The sequence below is a fragment of the Sciurus vulgaris genome (genome assembly GCF_902686455.1).
Source record: "Sciurus vulgaris genome assembly, chromosome: 4".
In the NCBI taxonomy this organism is placed as follows: Eukaryota; Metazoa; Chordata; class Mammalia; order Rodentia; family Sciuridae; genus Sciurus; species Sciurus vulgaris.
This window is the reverse complement of record NC_136464.1, coordinates 84,048,798-84,063,521: the sequence shown is the minus strand read 5'-3', so window position 1 is coordinate 84,063,521 and position 14,724 is coordinate 84,048,798. Positions and strand designations below refer to the sequence as shown.

Genomic DNA, 14,724 nt, shown 5'->3' with positions numbered 1-14,724 from the left:
TTGCTAAAAATAACAAAGGTATATTTTAAGCAGGAATATGATGGACTAGATGAGTAGAATATCCTATCTTATTTAGCAGTCACAATTTTATAAAATGGAATCAGTTGTCATGTAGAGAGTATGTATTTAAAGCATTGTAGATAATTTCTTTTAGAAGTCCAATTTTTTTCTTTGTCAACCTGAGAAATGACAAGTGGGAAGTCTCCTAAGAACAAGGCTCCTCTTAATTGTACTCATGATATCAATTCTTGGTATCCTTAGGGGGCATGGTCTTTAAGTTTCAAATTGCATTAATTGGTGCAGAGAAAGGGACTGTACAAAGGCTCAGTTGCTCCCTAAGAAATCTAGAATGTGTGAAAAAAGAAGATAAGGAAACTAGTGTGGAATGATCTTGTCACCACATACCATTTTTTTTTATATCAACTTAGTCAAATTTTGCCATCTATCTCCTCAAAAGATCAACCTCAGTTTCATTCCAACACAGAAAGAACATGATGTGAGTCCTCCATTTTAAATAACGTTGTGTTCGTGAATTAACCCTTTCAAGTTTTAGTATCTCTTCATTTGAAGCTGGTAAAATTGTTACATATGGTGATAATAGTTAATGAGTTACCATCAAATTTGATTTTGTAATCAAATTTTGTAGTGCTATTAGTAGGTTCTGATAATTCTTGATATTTATTTCTAATCATCTACTGGGGAATTATTATTATTATTATTCAGTAGATTTAATATGCTGATTAGAATTTGCAAATTAAGGTAGGGCATTGTTAAAAGTCATTCTCCAATTATGTACTGTGTGTTTATAGGCTTTGTATGTTTTATATTTATATATGGTTTGTATGTTTCAGAAATATTTTGAACTATGATATTTTTATTTGAAAATATTTTGCTTTGTTAATTAATATCTAGGGAATAAAAAACAATATTTAAATAGTGACAATTAGTAGATTGGTCTGTAAAAATATTATGATTTTATAGGTCAAAATGGTGATAAATTGACAATTTCATGTGATCCAACCAAAGTTCTGTATATACATATTTTAATATCTTTAGATGTTGATAGACCTTTATTTTATTCATTTATTTATATGTGCTGAGAATTGAACCCAGTACCCAAAGCAAAATAATGATTAAAGCCACTAATTAGTGATGTAGATCTGAAAGTTTTCTAGGATTATGAAGACTACTTTATGTGCTTCTCTTTTGATGTTATTTCTAATTACAATGCTATTCAAAATTTTTATGAAGTGTTAAGACTTTAATATCCCAATCTTTAAATTTGTGTTACTTTTATCCTTTATTAAGTCTTTGAGTGTTACAATTGGTTTGTCAATATCACTTTAGATATAAACCTTTTTAAATTTTTTTTTAGTACAAAATGTGTGGTGGCAAGAGTGCATGTTAGATTTTATTGCTGGGTTTGGTGGCCCATGCTTGTAATACCAGCAACTCGAGAGCCTAAGGCAGGAGGATCTCAAGTTTGAGGCCATCCTTAGCAACTTAGCAAGACCCTAAGCAACTTATCAAGACCCTGTCTCAGAATAAAAAATAAAAAGGGCTGGGATGTGGCTTGGTGGTTAAGCACTCTTGGGTTCAATCCCCAGTAGAAAAAAAGAAAAAGTGTGTATTAGGGTCTGACTTCCGGTCCTATCCCCAAATAGACTTTAGTTTACAAATAGCAAATTGAGAAATGTCCCCTACATGCAAATACCTTTCCTATTTGACAGCTGTTATCCACTTTAGAGGGTGGGGAGTGGGAAGGTGGATACCCAAGGTTTTCTCCACTGTTTCTCCTTTGGTATGTACACTGGCACAGAAACTTCTAAGTCCACAGACATCCCTTTCCTGCTAAGACTGGGCTCTAGTGAGACGGTGACAGCAGGAAGCTTCCACTTTTTTTTTTTTTTTTTTGCCACAGATACTGGACATAGAGGGAAGGAGAAGAGGATGTGCCAGCACCAAAATTAGAAATTATAGTGTATGTGTGAAACGTAGGAGCCCTTGTATGTATTGTAAATCCACTCCGGGGTCTAGAGGTAAAGAGGATAGTATCTGCAAAATGTGTGTGTGTGTGTGTGTGTGTGTGTGTGTGTGTGTGTGTTGGGGGGCAGGGATTTTGAAAGCTGATATTCCTGTACTAAGTCCTGAGAGAGATGATTCAGATATGAGAAACTAAGGGAATAGAGGTATTAAGTAGGGTAGGGAAGATGTATTTCTCCAAGTAGGTGCACTTGCTAAGTTATCTCTTGTTTTATCAGGCCAGTTTTTCTTACTGTTACTGAAATTATAGCTCATAATGTTCACTTTTTACATAGAATACTTAGAATTAGAATCAGCCTTAGAGAACATCTAGTCTACTCGTTAAGCCCTTATATGAGTCTGGTTTTTTTTTTTTTTTTATGAAAAATCACTATATTGGGACATGATTGGCATGTGAAAAGACATACATATTTAATGGATACAACTTGACAAGTTTGGAGGTAAATATCACTGAAGTCATTTCCACAATCTACGCCATAACCATATCCATCACCTCCAAAAGTTTGCTCCACCCTCTTTATTTACTATTTTTTTTCTTTTGCAACAATAACACATAACATAAGGTCTACTCTCTAAGCAAAATTTTAAGTATACAATAGTTTTGTTAACTATAGCCACTATGTTGTACATGTAATCTCTAGGATTTATTTATCTTACATAACTAAATTTCATGCCTTTGGGCTAAACCTCCATGTTTTCCTCTCCCCCAAGTCCCTGTAACAACAACTATAGAAAAAGTCTACTCTCTCTTTACTTCATACAGTTTTTTCTTACAGCATTGGGGATTGAACCCAGGGAAGTGTTCTACCACTGAGTTATGCCACTAGCTCCTCTCATTAATTTATAAATCTCAATGATGACCTCTGTGAGGAATTACTGTCTACCTTTCAGTCTGTTTTTTGGAGAAATTTAAGTACATTCTCATTTGATTATTAAGCATATTAAGTGCCTATGAAAGGTATCCACTTACAAAGCTATATATTGCCATCTAGTGGGTCAATTATATATTGCAATTCCCCTTAGAATCCTTGAGAGAGGGCTATGAAGATGATTGGAACTTAGGATAACACTATGACTGCCATATAATTCATAAAATCACCTATCGCTGGGAAATAAATTTAGCCCCATGAGAACTAGCTTGCCCAAGTGTGCATAATTATTTAGTGACAGAAACGAGATGCTATGTTACACATTTTTCTGTACAAACAGAGTCTTTGGTTTTCTCTGTTTTTCTTCTCATTCTCTTTTTGGATCATATCTAGACTTCAGAATCAACAAAAACAACATGTCTCACATGAAAGAATTTGCTTTCTATAATAGTTTGAATTTTCTGTTATATCCTCCTGTATTTTGTTTTCTATGGAAGAAACAGAACACTTTTTTTTTTTTTTTTTGGCAATTATTTATTACATTTATTACACTTGGAGAATAGGAAAAATCTCATGTACCATACAGTGAACCTCTTATGATTTACCTTCTGGTTTTATAATTGTGTTACTCTCTCCATATTAATATTACAGAAATTATCTTTAGTTAATCCTCAAAGCCACCCAGGCATCATCATCTCCTTTCTTGTTGGTACAACTGAGATGTGACCTCAGTAGTGTGGCTCCAGAGCCTGTAGTCTTAGCTGCTGCTGTTCATGACTGTCCAGTACATACAGTCTGTTAGACTCTATGGATATAAATTACTTATTTAGTGTCCTGCTCATTCTTGATGAAAAGCAACAGCTAAAAATAAACAAAATAAAATAAAAATGTAAGGTGCACTTTCATGCAGATTTTGACTCCTAAGATTTAAGTAGGGCTCAGGAATTTGTATCTTTAATAACAACCCTACAAGATCCTCCTACCCTGATCCACCTCACAACCTTAGGCCTATTTGGGATAATCTATTTGTTTATAATATTCTCCAGATTTTACTCTGATCCTTATTTTTCAGTAAGTGACTCCCCAGGAAATCATAAATCATGAGGGAAAAGGTTCTCTATAACTCTCTATCTCCACCCAGCATCAAGCACTGTATCACACAGACCCACAAACTACTAGTGGTTTGTTCAATTCCTATAAGATGGATATCTTATTTCACAACTTCATGATAGGTTCCTAGTGTCAGAGAGTTTTAGAGTCTTTGGGTCCCTGTTTGGTACCTTATTCATAGTGAGGATAAGAGGGTGAACCTTGGATGGATCATAGAATTTTAGAACTAGTAGAAAATTTGGAGCTCTTTGCTTTATCCACTCTGATTTTGGACACATAAAGTGAAACTAAGTCTTTTTTCATATATTTATGGGTCATTTAGATTTCCTCTTTTGTGAATTCCCCAGTTAACCCTATGCTTTCTTTTCTAGTGGGCTGTTTTGGGGGAGCATTTCACATATGAGGGATAATAATGTTTGTCATATAGTGTTACAAATATTTCCCAGATTGTCATTGTCTTTTATTTTTGTTTATTATGTCATTTGCTGTAATAATTTCTTTGGATTTTTTTTGGTCACATATCTCTTTTATAGTTTCTAGGTTTCTAATCTTCTTAAGAACTCTCTCACTCTAAAGTCATTTAAATATCCTTAATTATATTATAATAATTTTAATTTTTGTTTTCTCCATTTATATCCTTACTCCTCCTGAAATATATGTTTATGTAATGAGAGAGGTTTCTAACTTTGTCTTAGAGTGATACCCATTATATCAGCACCATTTATTTAATAAGACATTATTTTTCCCACGAAATTGAAGTTCTTTATCTGCCATGTGTGAATTTCCATGTGTACTTGTGTTTGTTTTCTGTATGTCTATTCTGTTTATTTATTCCATTCATACCATCATTGTCTTCTTTATAGTCACTTTACGGCTGCAGTTCATTTTTAGGAGTGTGTTATATGTGGGGTATAGACCTGGGGCAACTTTATTTTTTTCCTAAACATTCCTTAAACTTCCCTATGTTGAACTCCATGACTTTCTAGAGAGGATTCCTTGATGACACATTGGTCATTTGATACAACTTTTTAGTCACTTTTGGCTCTTAAAAGTCTCACTTTGGTTTTTAAATATTCATCTGTGTTTATATTTAAAATTTAGTCTGAATTTAGAGCTCATTCTCTCTAACCCCAATTCCATTGAGGCCTATCTGTGGTGCTAGGGGCTTGTGCAGAATGAATCATGAGATTTGTTTTTATGTACATCTCCCTTCAGTCTCTCTTTAAGGTGACCTTAACTTCAGTATAGTTTCACATCCCTTTGGATATTCTTCCTATATCCCCGAGTCAGTAGGGCTCAGAGTAATAAGGCAAATTCTGACTGGTCTTTTCTCAGAACTCTTTGTGGGCAGTTGACTAGAACCTTTTCCTGGTGGCTTCTTAACCTTCAAGTGTGGAATGGGCTCATCACTAAATTTCCCTGCCCCATCCCCCAGCTTCACAGAGAGCAAGGATAATAGGGAGAACTAGTATTAGAAAAAGTTTTAATTTCTGGAGAGAATTTCCTCACCATATCTTTATTAATATATCCTAACTTAATATATATATTAATCAAGTAAGTTTACTTGTTGACTCAGTTTAGGCCCAAACTCAGTTAACCACTTCTGCAAGGTTTTCCTGACCCCCAAGATCATGCTATTTCTCCCATTACATGTTATCCTAACTTTTTATGCTTCATGTTTGTTTTTAACACATCATAATTGTGATTAAGAATGGTTTAATCAGTTGTATAATGTGTTTCTTTCTTGGTGGAATATGAAGGACTTGAAGATAGGAACTCACTCTGACTCATCCATTCATGTTTCCCAGGGTTCCCTTATGGTGCCTCACATACAGCATGCCTTCAGTCTGGTGCTAATGAATGAATTAACAAAATAGACTCTGAAATTGCATTTTGAAAGACACTCAGAGGAAAGAGATCTTAGCAAAATGTTGGAAATAGAAATGTTTGCTTTAAAATATTAGGGACTGAAAATAGATTGGCTTGGCAGGACAAGGCATTGTGGTGGGAAGTTTTAGGAGATAAAACTAGATATGGATTTGAGGCACACTGTGGTAAGCCTGAAACAAACAACAGGGTTCTTAGTTCGTCACACATACTAAATATATCTTTCAAACCTGGCTGGATATATTAAATGATAACTTTACCTGTATTAGAAGAGAGAAAACACTTGTCAGACTTGGGGAAATGTTGCTCAAAAGGCTGTTAATCTGAACATATGCTCTCTCTAAACTGACCCATAAGACATCAGCAAGCTACACTGCAAAATGCATGATCTCAGAACTTATGGATTGTAGAATGCAATGATAAAATATTTCCCACAGTGTCTACTTTCAATTGCTTTTCTTCCACTGTGGAATCTCCCATTGTCCTTGATGAAAGATGAGTACCAAATATATTTACTAAAACAAGTTTAAATATTTGATTTTTCTTTGGCATTTTGCTGAAAAGATCTTGATTCAAAACAGGAAGCCAGGCATGGTTGGTGCCACCTGTAATCCCTGTGGCTCAGGAGGCTGAGGCAGGAGAATTGCGGGTTCAAAGCTAGCCTCATCAAAAATTAGTTGCTAAACAACTCAGTGAGACCCTGTCTCTAAATAAAAATACAAAATAGGGCTGCGGATGTGGCTTGGTGCCTGAGTGCCCCTGAGTTCGATCCCTGGTACCAAAAAACAAAAACAAAAAAACATAGGAAACAAAGTTCTTTTATTCACGGAGTAAAATGGTTCATTGCTTTTTTTAGCAGACCTTCTCCATAGGAGAGGAAATAATTCAGTTTTTAAAGTCCTTCCAACATGAGTTGCTGTGTTAGGCTGCCTGCAAGCTTATGTACTGAAATCTCAATTTTAGAAAACCTAATTGTTACCATTCATTTAAGTCTTGATCTTAATAAATGGTTCTACTTAATCTGGTTGATCTTACTTAATCTTCATTCCTCTAAATGCCCAAGAGACAGCCAAGCTTATCTTTGCCTCTTCCACCCTCCAAAAAACAGCAGAGACTCCCATCTTCTTGGGAGTATAGGGTGATCTGGTACTACTCTTACTTGTCTTTAATTCCATCCCCTGGTCCTGGCAGGACAGAGGGAGTTTCCCTACTTAATGGGCCCTCTGGAGAACTAATTAGTTGCGTTGGGAAAAAAAGAGGAGGATAACTGGAAGATGATGATAATTTCAACATCAAACATCATTTTCTGAATATTTACTTTATTAACTGCTTACTTACATTATAGCATTTATTTTTCATAACCACCTTGTAAGAAGTATTATTTTTCTCATTCTGTAGAAAAGGAAAGTGAATCTCAGAGAAATTAGGTTTACTTACCTAAGGTCACAAAACTGTTGAGAGGCAGAGACAATGGTGGAATCCAATTCTCCAGGCCTTAGTAATTGGATTCATGTATCTTTTTGCCTTTTTATGCAGCACTAATGTGTTTGAACTTCCCATGTTAATATGAATGTATCAGTGATACAAGTAGGTTCACATTCTTGCTCTTACGTATGTGCTCTCAGAAGATGCATGATATTTTAAAGTATGCTACCAAGATGCTTCCTTATAGAAGAACAGGTCCCTTCTTAATGCTGCCTTATGGACTATATTTCCTTCAGAACTTAAAACTCTATTTTTCACTCAGAGTTCTTCAATAACAGAAAGACTTTAAAAAGAAATGTCAATACTAGAGATGGGGTGAGATGAAAGAGCAGAGAGCTATAATTTATTGAATTGCATCATTATCACCAACTGAGTCATCAACTGAATTGAATTAAACTTTTTCTTATCTGAGCTGGTGAGGACTTTTAAAGAGAAAGGAAATTAGAGAACCAAGCTTTTAGCTTTCTGGTATAAATCTCTGTTGATTGAAATAAAATATGCTAAACCCAAATAAGAAATTATTACCACAGTCAACTACTAACTTTAAAGTGGGGAATTCTAAAAGCTGAGATTAAAAGAGATGAAGGGATAGAATGAAGAAAAGAATGGGAGATATACCAACACGTTTCATGGGATAAGCTTTTGTCCAGATTTGTTTTCCTTTCTCACAACTGTATCCTATTTACGAAGTTTTTGTATATTGTTGCATCTGATTATTAGGGCTATGTGCTGACTAGTTATTCTGACTACTGCCTTTTTACTGAAGCCTTGTAGCCATACTGTGACATTTTCTTGTTCTGCCTTGAATGTTTGCTTCTAGAAAAGAATGAAAGAGAAAATCTAAAAACTATTTGAGTAACCAGCACAGAACATTTTTTGTGGTTTTTACTGTTGTAGAAATCTCTGTTGGTTTGAGGAAACTTTTTAAATATTACTCTCTTCTAAAATGTGTTATATGAAATAGCCAAAGGAAATCACTGCATTTAAAGTGGAGTTTGCATTTTATTTCTGTGAATTATTAGTTTTTTTTTATTAGACTTACGTTTTTGCCAAACATATGAAAATATGAGATTTTACTCCAGTAAGAGAAATTAAGATCCAGTTTTATATTTTAAAATGGTAGTTGCCATTGTTTACTCAGATGTTGAATTCACTTTTTTCATCATAAAAATAATTATTGAGGGCTGGGGTTGTGGCTCAGTGGTAGAGTACTTGCTGAGCATGTGTGGGGCACTGGGTTCGATTCTCAGCACCACATATAAATAAATGAATAAAATAAAGGTCCATCAACAACTAAAAATGTATATTAAAATAATATTTTAAATAAATTATTGAATATCTACTATGTGCCAGACACACAATTCTAGACACCCTGGGTATAGCAGTGAAGCAAACAATAAAAGCTCCAAGGAACTTCTAGAAAGAGAAGATGTAAGTAAATATTTATGTAGGATGATGATAATAGACAAAATAATATTTCATCATATTTTATTCAAATGGGGAAAGGAGAAATAAGTCAATAGCTCTATGACATGGTAGTAAGTGCTGTGGTAGGGGATGAAGCAAGGTAAGGGAAATGAAAACCGATAAGGAGTGCTCTTGTACATAGTGTAAGCAGCTTAGAGACAAGGTGCCCTTCAAGTGGCAGATGCCTGAAGGTGGCAAAAGTGTAAGCCCTGGGAATTTCTGAAGGGATATCCAAACAGAAGGAGATATAGGTAGAAAAGATCCAAGGAATGAGCAGTTTCACAAGGAGGTAGGTGAGACTGCCCTGCAGAGTGTAGGGAGGGGCACTGACAGGACATGAGGGCAGAGAGGCAGCAGGAGGCCTAATTACAGAAGGCTTTGTGGACATCATAAAGACGTTGCATTTTACTCTGCTGAGGGATGATCTGTCTTGGATTTGAGGAGATTTATCTAGCTATTGTTTAGTAATTGGAATCTCAGAGCGTAGGTTGACCAGAGAGACAGATACTGTAAAATTAGAGACCAGAAATGAAGGTATTGACTACAGTAGTACTTGTGGTATGATGAGAAGTGGTTACAATCTGAATGCATCAGGATTTCTCATTTTGCATCATTTTCAAAGGTTCAGATTGCTAGAGACAGTTGATTTCTAAGGAAGAGTTGCCAGGATTTGCTGACGGTTTATATGTGGGATATGACAGAAAAAGAGCCAAGAATGACACTACTATTTGGGGTTGAGCAATTGGAAAAACAGAATTGTTTTTTACCAAAGGGAAAAAGAGTAAAGGAAAAGTAAGTTTGTGAAACAGGTAGGGTGCACTGGGAAGCAAGAGTAGGGATTTGGACTTGATTGGATTTGAGATACCTAAAAGGAATTCAGGTAGTGATGCTTAGGCAGTTGAATATAGATTATTTCAGGAACAAAGTCTGGGCTGCAGATATTTATTTGAAAATCATTCATGGAGAGATTTGTTTAATACCACAGGACTAGATGAGATCCAAGATTGAGCCCAGGGAAATTGTAAAGTTTATAGACTAAAAGATAAGAAAAACCAGCAAAGAGAACTGAGAGGAGGAAGCCAGTGAGGGAGAATACCAAGCATATGTGTTGTCCTTTGGACCCACCAAGTGTTTGAAGGATGAGAAAAAGAGATATGCCAAATGCTACCTGTAGTTTCATCTAAGAGTTGGCCATTGGATTTGGCAATATGGAGGACAAAGGTGACATTGACAATAAGGGTGTCAGTGTGGTGCTGGGAATGAAAGCCAGTTTGGAGTGGACTGGAGAAAAAAAATGGAAGAGGGGATGTTGAGATACTGAATTTAGATCAGTGTTTCTGAAATTTTTTAATGTATTATCACCTCCCTAAGGAACTTTTTATAAATTTTTTGTTTTGTTTGTAATTAACAAATAACAATTTTATATATTTGGGGAGTACAATGTGATATTTTAATATATGCAATTCTGTGTAATAATCAAATCAGGATAATTAGCATATCCTAAGGAGCATTTTTTCCTAATCCTTCCCCCTCCATCAAATTTGAATATCACAGACATACTTCTGCTATGTATTAAATGTGTATCTATGCTTTATGTATAAAAAGAGTAAGAATTTTTTTGCTTGTGAGAATCAGATTTTTCTTTTTGGGAGTGGTAGTCCTATTGAGAATGGCAGGGTATAGAAATTCTTTAGTTTTTCTGTGAAAGGGGGCAAAGAATTGGATTGCTGGTTAGAGGATGAGGTGGAGTCCCATTTTTGTTGTTTTGTATTGTACTTTTAAGATGAGACATATTATGTTTGTGTGCTGATGAAAACAATCAAGTAGAAGGGGGGAAATTTATAATGTAGTAGCCAGACCAGACAGTTATAGAAGTCTTGGCCTTTAGTAGGAGACACAGGATAGGGCCTTAGCTGGCAGGCAGATAACAAGAGAGAAGGTGGAGCACAGGTGGGAGACATCTTTGGAGGTGAGACCTACAGAAGTCCTCTTCTGATTGATTATTTTCCAGACGAAACAAGATATAAAATCATTAGCTGAGACTGAGGAGAGACTAAAGATATTGAAGGTTAGTAGAGAGAGGAGAGTTGTTATAGTCATCTAGCAGTATAAATAGAGTAGAGCATAGTAGGAGAGTTAGGTAGCACTAAAACCCACTTGAAGTTAGTAATCATGAATTTAAAGTGAAACAAGTCAATATTTTTTTCTCTCTACCCTTGATCTTCTCTAACCATATTAGAGATATTAAATATTTGAATGAAAGAATAAATGAATCAAGGAGTTAGAACTGTTTATGTTGCCTGCATGTAAACTTTTTTTCAGTTTACTACTTATATGTTTTTAATTTAAATGCTTTGTACTAGATGTTAAAATAAAGGGCTTCAGATAAGAACATAGAATAGCACATTCTAGTTTCAGCTTTTCTGGTCATAATTAAAATCAACAACAGTCTCAGTGCCTTTATTTTGATTAGTGATGTTGTTCATGATGGGAGAAAGATACAAAATAACTCGTTTTGAATGTTCTTATACATAAATAAATATATATAATTTTCATAAAAATGAAACTAGAAGTAAATGCTAACTTTTTTGAGGATAATAGTATTCATTCTTTAGACATTTCTAAAGTTCTGAACAATGCTTAATCATTCATGTATCCATTTATTCATTCAGCAAGCATTTTCTTGGCATCTCCTCTCTTACTAGTGATAGAAAGAACAAAATTGAATAAAACATGATTCCTACCTTGAGGTATACTATAGACATGTAGATGTTACACTATTTTTAGGAGAGACACATATACTTTTCTTTCAAGTACATAAAGATACACACAAATTAATATATTTAGGGAACTGGTTTCTGATGTGGCATCATATAGATTTAGCACTCATAAAGAGTGAAGGTTAGGAAATTTATAAAATAAAAAATTTAAGCACATTAGTAAATTCTATACATTATACCTAAAATCTATTAGGCTCTTTGTTCCTTTAATAGGAAACAGTATGCTCGTAGAGACTGTTTTGTCATAGTTACAATGGTGTACCTCATAGAATTCTTATTAGATATTACTGTTAGAATCTTAAGATTGTTATAATTTCCTTTTTCAAGACCCATTGATGCTCTTGAGGAGTTAACAGCTTCATAAGACAGGCTATATACTTTGTCTGGCTACTCCCAACCTGCAGGACTCACAGATGAACAGCATGTGGCAGTGTTTATATGTTCTTCTGAAACTGATACCTCAGCCTGAGACAGTTTGGAGCAGTTCTCTGCAATGATTACAAGTGCATCCTGGGATTATATTTTTCATTTATATCACTATGTATCATGTTTTGTTTGCCAAACAGAATATAGAAAATGAATAGGCACTTTGCTGATACAATTCTCAGTAGACAAATTATAAGAATAAACTTCTTTGCTTAGGAAGTATAAACAGTTTAGTCACTGGATGTGACTATATGTAGGTTGTTGCTGTGGGGGAATTTTGGTTTGGCCAAATGTTGTTTTTTGTAAACTCTGGTAGACCAGGATTCTCATGGTTTTCATAATAATCTACCCCCACCAAAGAGCAAGCTATTAAATTTCTGAGATTCATTTGTATAAATGAAGTTGTACCTATCTAACTTAACAAATTGTGAATTAATTTTGCCATGACTTTAAATCATAGGTATTATTTGGATAAAAATTGGCTCAATTTTAAATAAAGAATTTTCATAGAGAATTTTCGTTCATGTAGATTCTTTTTGACATAGCAAATACAATAGAATGAATTTTAAGCCATCCCCGAAATACAGTTGAGTTTGTGTGTGTGTGAATGTGTGTGCAATCATTGTCTTCTACATTTTAAGGTGATATCACCCACAGTAATTGTAATCTTTTCTAAATATGATGGCAGAAAACTCTAGGAACACAGTAGTTATTTTCAGCAGTAGGTCTATAGAGAAAATCTTAATCTGTGACTCTTGTTCCCTAATGAACATTCTTACTGCTCTTTCACCATTCATATTTTCTGTTATCACAGAGACTTAGAGAAGCAAATGTGGTTCCTTTTTGGCCATATTGCCAATTGCTAATTATAATACACATACATCTACTGTGTTCCAGGGATTGTCCCAGATTCTGGGTTTGTATCAAACCCAGAACTAGACCTAGCCCTAGTTCTTAAGGAGTTTTTGGAGGGAAGACGTTTCTGTTGTACTTCTCTTACAATTGTTTCTGAGCTTCACTGCCCTTATTTACAGCTAAGTTTTAAAGCCTCTAGTCATATTTTTTCTTTCTTTCTTAAAAATTTTAAAATTTTTCTGTTTAGTTATACATGACAGAGAATGTACTCTGACTGTACATGGTGGAGAGTCACACCAATAGTGTAATCATAAATCTATATAGGGCAATGTCGGTCTCATTCCACTGATTCCCACTCCCCGCCCCTCCCCTGCCCTCACTCCCCTCTGCATAATCCAAAGTTCCTTCATTCTTTTCCACCCTACCTCCCATTAGGGGTCTTTTGGATTTGGCTTATTTCACTAAGCATGATATTCTCTAGTTCCATCAATTTACCTACAAATGCTATAATTTCTTCTTTAAGGCTGAGTAATAGTCTGTTGTGTATACAGACCACATTTTCTTTATCCATTCATCTGTTGAAGGCCATCTAGTTTGGTTCCATAATTTAGCTATTGTGCATTGATGTGCCTACGTCACTCTAGTATGCTTTGGGTATTGACTGAGAGTGGGATAACTGGGTCAAATGGTGGTTCCATACCAAGTTTTCTGAGGAATCTCCATACTGCTTTCCAGAGTGGTTGTGCAAATTTGCAGTCCAACCAGCAATGTATGAGTGTACCTTTTCCCCCACATCCTCACCAACACTTATCGTTGCTTGTATTTTTGATAATTGCCATTCTGATTGGAGTAAGATGGAACTTAGAGCTCTTAGTTTTGATTTGCATTTCTCTAATTGCTAGAGGTGATGAACATTTTTTCATGTTCATTGATCGGTTGTATTTCTTCTGTGAAGTGTCTGTTCAGTTCCTTAGCCCATTTGTTGATTGGGGTTATTTGTTTCTTTAGTGTTAGCTTTTTTGAGCTCTTTATATATCCTGAAGATTAGTGCTGTATTTGAGGTACATGTGGTAAAGATTTTCTCCTGCTCTGTAGGCTCTCTCTTCACATTATTGATTGTTTCCTTTGCTGAGAAAAAGCTTTTTAGTTTGAATCCATTCCATTTATTGATTCTTGCTTTTATTTCTTGTGATTTGGGAGTCTTGTTAAGGAAGTCTGGTCCTAAGCCAACATGATGGATATTTAGGCCTACTTTTTCTTCTATTTGGTGCAGGGTCTCTGGTCTAATTCCTAGGTCCTTGATCCATTTTGAGTTGAGCTTTGTGCAGGGTGAGAGATAGGAGTTTAATTTCATTTTGCTGCATATGGATTTCCAATTTTCCCAGCACCATTTGTCGAAAAGACTATCTTTTTGGCACCTTTGTCTAGTATGAGATAACTGTATTTAGGTGGGTTTGATTTGTGTCTTCTATTCTGTACCATTGGTCTATATGTCTTTTTGTGCCAATACCCTGCTTTTTTGTTATTGTTACTCTGTAGTATTGTTTAAGTTCTGTTACTGTGATACCTCCTCCTTCACTCTTCCTGCTAAGAATTGATTTGGCTATTCTAGTCTCTCTCTCTCTTTTTTTTTTTTTCAAAATGAATTTTATGACTGTTTTCTCTATTTCTATGAGGTATGTCATTGAGATTTTAATTGGAATTACATTGAATCTGTATAGTGCTTTTGGTAGCATGGCCATTTTGACAATATTAATTCTGCCTATCCAAGAACATGGGAGATCATTCCATTTTCTAAAGTC

At 35.0% G+C, this 14,724-nt stretch overlaps 2 protein-coding genes across 5 annotated transcripts in view; one reads left to right on the top strand and one right to left on the bottom strand.

Annotated features, from left to right (window-relative positions):
* Positions 1 to 14,724, top strand: part of RNLS (renalase, FAD dependent amine oxidase) — a 300,101-nt gene that overhangs the window by 15,267 nt on the left and 270,110 nt on the right. The window lies entirely within an intron of this gene.
* The window catches only part of LOC306660163 (gastric triacylglycerol lipase-like), a 217,910-nt gene that overhangs the window by 138,560 nt on the left and 64,626 nt on the right, over positions 1 to 14,724 (bottom strand). The window lies entirely within an intron of this gene.